The sequence below is a fragment of the Glycine soja genome, unplaced genomic scaffold (genome assembly GCF_004193775.1).
Source record: "Glycine soja cultivar W05 unplaced genomic scaffold, ASM419377v2 tig00104075_1_pilon_1_211038, whole genome shotgun sequence".
Lineage (NCBI taxonomy): Eukaryota > Viridiplantae > Streptophyta > Magnoliopsida > Fabales > Fabaceae > Glycine > Glycine soja.
This window is the reverse complement of record NW_021144383.1, coordinates 94,672-100,636: the sequence shown is the minus strand read 5'-3', so window position 1 is coordinate 100,636 and position 5,965 is coordinate 94,672.

Below are 5,965 nucleotides of genomic sequence, written 5' to 3'. Positions count from 1 at the left end.
GAGTTGTTCCTAGAACCCAATATCATCACCCCTCCCAAGTTCAAGGTGCTGGACTTTGACAAGTACAAGGGGACTACTTGCCCCAAGAACCATCTAAAGAGGTATTATCAGAAGATGGGGGCATGCGCAAAAGATAAGGAATTACTGATACATTCATTCCAAGAAAGTCTTACTGGGTAGCTGTTACCTGGTACACTAACTTGGAACCTTCCCGAGTCCATTCTTGGAAGGACCTAGTGGTGGCCTTCGTTAGGCAGTGACAGTATAATGTCTTCGGATAGGATGCAACTACAGAACATGTGCAAAAGGGGGGGCACAAATCTTTCAAAGAATACACCCAAAGGTGGAGAACCTGGCAGCTCAAAGTGGCACCTCAATGACGAAAAAATGATGATCGTGATGGTAGACACATTATCGATACTCTACTATGAAAAGATGGTGGGCTACGCACCCCCAAAGCTTTGCGGATTTGGTCTTCGCTAGTGAAAGGATCGATGTGGGTCCGGAAAGAGGCAAATTTGATCATCCTACTAGGACGACTGAGAAAACTGGGGCAAATGAAAAGGGTGAGAAAGAGGGAGAAACCCATGCTGTGACTGCCATTCCTATACGGCCAAGTTTCCCACCAAACCCAACAATGTCATTACTCAGTCAATAACAAACTTTCTCCTTACCCACCACCCAGTTATCCACAAAGGTCATCCCTAAATCTACCACAAAGTCTGTCTACCGCACTTCCAATGACGAACACCACCTTTAGCACAAACCAAAAAACACCAACAAAAAGGAATTTTGCAGCAAAAAGCCTGTAGGGTTCACCCCAAATTCCATTGTCATATGCTAAACTTGATCCCATATCTACTTGATAATTCAATGGTAGCCATAACCCTAGCCAAGGTTCATCAACCTCCATTTCTCCGAGAATACGACTCGAACGCAACGTGTGCTTGTCACGGAGAAGCCCCGGGGCGTTCCATTGAGCATTGTAGGGCTCTGAAGCATAAGGTGCAAGGTCTAATTGATACGGGCTGGCTGAAATTTGAGGAGAATCGCTTGTTGAATCCTGACATTGACAAGCAACACCATACATGGAGCAATTCTGGAAGTTGTTGTTATGACTCATCAGGATTTTCAAGTTTATGCCATAAACCACAGTTACAATGTTAAATGATATGGATAAAATGGACATCCTCTCACGAACACATCTTTGCTTATTCAACTTCCACCGGAATGTGAGTGTAAGCCATTGGTCTATTTGCTCAAGCAACCTGCGCTTCTGAGTGTTGACTTCCAAGACCGTTCAATCAGAGATTACTCATCTTGCACGTTGGTAGGGGTACCGTAAAACAACGAGCAAAGTTCAAAACAAATAAGTTTCAAAATAAAAAATAAGTTTCAAAATAAAAAATAAAAAAGCATTTGATTGACTGTGTTTTCAAGTAAAAATATGGACGTTCATGTGACCTCATTTTGTCTTTTTAGAGAGAAGTGAGTTATCAAGAATAGGATGTTGGACAAATGGCCTCAGTTACCTTAAGAAAAAGGGGGGTTGAATTAAGATGCAAAGACTATTCCCCAATTGAACTATCACTCTTTCTTTTCGGATTAACAATGCACACAGGGATAACCCTTCCCTTGTGTTCAGGAATCCTCTACAACAAGAGACCCACGGTCTCTTAATCCCTTTTCAGAAATAAGAAGAAGAGAAGAAGAGGTCTCTCGTAAAAGAGGTAGATTGTAAAATGAAGATCAATCAAAAATTCCTTATTGAATAAGCAAGTGGTTGACCAAGGAATCTTTTTGAGAGGATAAGACATTTCAGTTCAGAAAAACTCTTGATCTTTCGAGAGGATAAAACTGTTTGGGCAATGAAAACTCTCTTTAAAACATTTGAATGGTCGTTCATAAAACATTTGAATAGATATGTCTCTTGGAAATTATTTTCTGAAAATCCCCTCTGGTAATCAATTACAAGACTTATGTAATCGATTACAGGTTTTAAAAATTTGTATTAAAACATTTTCAACTACTGGTAATCGATTACCAGTGAGCAAATCTCAATTTGAAATGATAGAATTCTTTGGTCAAACCTTTTGTTTGTTTCAATTTGGAAACTTCTTCCTAAAGAGTCTAAGAGATCAAACTTGATCATATATCTTGACTTTCTTGGATTCTTGTCTTGAATAAAACTTAGAAGCATTTGATCCTTTAGCATCATCAAGACATCAAAACATCTTGCTTCTACATAGGAGTCATTTGACTTAATCCATCAACTGAAAGATCCTTCAACTATTTCTCGTCCTTGGAAAATTCTTTTTGCAAGAATCAACTGCTTCTTTCATTCTTCCTCACTACGAGGTCGTGAAAACAAGACAACACTTGGTACCTCTAAGCCCTACACTGGGGCAACGAAAGGCACCATGCAAAAACCTCAAGCGAACCTAGGGGCAGATTAGAAGTTCTCACCCAATAGGTTCCCTCCTACAAGGTCATGACGAAAGACAACGATTGGTACCTCAAAGCCTTACACTGGGGCAATGAGGGGCACCGTGCATGAGCCTCAAGTGAACATAGGGGCCGATCAAAAGTTCTCACCCATCGATGTTTTTAACAAAAAAAAGGGGACAAACCCTAGGATTTCAATGGATTTATTAAACATCAAACGACTCCATTGTCGTCACTCCAAAATGGTCAAGTGACTAAATCAAAAAGAACATACACTCTGAGGGAGTTCCCGGAGAGATTAGCAAAAAGATAGGATGAGGTTGCATGAATTATCACCTTTTTCAAAAGGGCAGTCAATCTGTGTTTTCCAAAAAAAAAAAAAAAAATCAAATCAAATCAAAATCAAAATCACAAAATAGGGAAAGAATGCCATGAACATTGTACAACTTTCCATTACATTGCATTGTTTCATATAAAGTCCGCATTTACCCAAATTTCACAACAAAGGTTGCATGCATTTGCATCCCTCAAAATCATGTTAACTACATAGATTCCCTACATCTAAATGTCCAAATCTTTTGAATTTGGGATGACCGGCTCTCTCGATGAGTCGATCTCTTGCTTTCTCATAAGGATGGACCCTCGGGTACTAGTACCCTGGTCTTCAGAGGACTACACTCCTCGCCAACAGAGGGCTGCACACCCTCACCTTAAGAGGACTGTGTGTCCTCACTTTCAGAGGACTGCATGTCCTCACCTTCAGAGGGCTACACGCCCTCGCCATCAGAGGACTGCGTGTCCTCACCTTCAGAGGGCTACACGCCCTCGCCATCAGAGGACTGCATGTCCTCACCTTCAGAGGGTCACACGCCCTCGCCATCAGAGGACTGCATGTCCTCACCTTCGTAGGGCTACACGCCCTCACCTGTAGAGGACTACACGTCCTCGCCAACAGAGGGCTGCACGCCCTCACCTTGAGAGGACTACACGTCCTCGCCAACGTAGGGCTACACGCCCTCACCTTTAGAGGACTACACGTCCTCGCCAACAGAGGGCTGCACGCCCTCACCTTTAGAGGACTACACATCCTCGCCTTCAGAGGACTCCACGTTCTCACCTTGAGAGGACTACACGTCCTCGCCTTGAGAGGACTACACGTCCTCGCCTTGAGAGGACTACACGTCCTCACCATCAGAGGGCTGCACGCCCTTACCTCCAGAGGACTACATGTCCTCACCTTGAGAGGGCTACACGCCCTCCCCTTGGGTACTAGTTACCCTCACCGTCAGAGGACTACACGTCCTCGCCTTGAGAGGACTACACGTCCTCACCACCAGAGGGCTGCACGCCCTCACCTCCAGAGGATTGCACGTCCTCGCCTTGAGAGGGCTACCCGCCCTCACCTTGGGTACTAGTTACCCTCACCGTTGAGAGGACTACACGTCCTCGCTTTTAGAGGACTACACATCCTCGCCAACAGAGGGCTGCACGCCCTCACCTTCAGAGGACCACATGTCCTCGCCTTGAGAGGGCTACACGCCCTCACCTTGGGTACTAGTTACCCTCACCGTTGAGAGGACTACACGTCCTCGCCTTGACAGGACTACACGTCCTCACCATCAGAGGGCTGCACGCCCTCACCTCTAGAGGACTACATGTCCTCGCCTTGAGAGGGCTACACGCCCTCACCTTGGGTACTAGTTACCCTCACCGTTGAGAGGACTACACGTCCTCGCCTTGAGAGGACTACACGTCCTCACCATCAGAGGGCTGCACGCCCTCACCATCAGAGGACTACACGTCCTCGCCTTGAGAGGGCTACACGCCCTCATCTTGGGTACTAATTACCCTCACCGTTGAGAGGACTACACGTCCTCACCATCAGAGGGCTGCACGCCCTCACCTCTAGAGGACTACATGTCCTCGCCTTGAGAGGGCTACACGCCCTCACCTTGGGTACTAGTTACCCTCACCGTTGAGAGGACTACACGTCCTCGCCTTGAGAGGACTACACATCCTCACCATCAGAGGGCTGCACGCCCTCACCATCAGAGGACTACACGTCCTCGCCTTGAGAGGGCTACACGCCCTCATCTTGGGTACTAATTACCCTCACCGTTGAGAGGACTACACGTCCTCACCATCAGAGGGCTGCACGCCCTCACCTCTAGAGGACTACATGTCCTCGCCTTGAGAGGGCTACACGCCCTCACCTTGGGTACTAGTTACCCTCACCGTTGAGAGGACTACACGTCCTCGCCTTGAGAGGACTACACGTCCTCACCATCAGAGGGTTGCACGCCCTCACCTCCAGAGGACTACATGTCCTCGCCTTGAGAGGGCTACACGTCCTCACCTTGGGTACTAGTTACCCTCACCGTCAGAGGGCTACACGCCCTCACCTTGAAAGGACTACACATCCTCGCCAGCAGAGAGGGCTGCACGCCCTCACCTCCAGAGGACTACACCTCCTCGCCTTGAGAGGGCTGCACGCCCTCACCTTTAGAGGACTACGTGTCCTCATTTTCAGTGTGCTCGACATCCACACCTTAAAAGAATTTAAGGTCCTCTGCCCTTAAATGCTTAACCGAGACTTGCACTCCCGGTTAAGGGACCAGTAGTTTCCTTTTAAACGGTTCCTGGGCCACCCCCTGATATTGGAGGAGGGCCAACTGTGCGAGCACAACCAGAGAGGGAGGCTATCACACAGCTACTATGCATACTGGGGCAAGATTTCACCCGTGCCGCTGCAAAGAGAAGAGTGCGGACCATGCGCACCAACATGACCACTCTTACACAGATATAGATGACATTGCTACTTAGCAACATTCTGCCCAGCGACTGCAATGCCAATCTCCCCCTGCGGAAGTATCAGTTGGTCTGTGCCGTCCCGACATGGGTAAGTATGCATATGGTTCAACTGATTTCTGATACCATTTATTTGTTTGTAGGGATTGCACCCACAAAGACACCTAGTGAACCTGAAGAAGTCCAACAGGGCCCTGGGGTTTCCAGCTCTGGTTACGGGCCTCTATCAGTCCTACAGGGTGCCCGTACCCCCCCGGCAAGGTCACGTCATCATAGGTAAGTCTGCACATCGCTCAACTGATTTCTGATTTCATCTATTGTTTGCAGGGATTGCGCCTGCAAGACACCCAGTGGAACCGAAGAAGTCCAACAGGGTCTTGGAGTTGTCAAGCTCTAATTACGGGTCTCTGTCAGTTCTACGGAGTACCTGTCACCTCCAGCAAGGGCATCAGGCCCCCTACTAATCGAGCTTTCATCAAGAAGTACTGCGCCCCCAGGCAGACGCAGGGCGAGACACCACAGTAGCATTAGGATGGCCGGTAGCGGGCAATAGACACACCGCCATCACCACTAAAGTTCACCTCAGCTCATCCATAAAAAGGTTAGAGCGTTGCCTACGACACATGGCCGACCAATAGGCAACCAAGTCCAAAGCCAAAGGTAAGCAAAGTACTAGGTCAGTGACCGACAAGTCATAAGGCGTCCAGCTAAA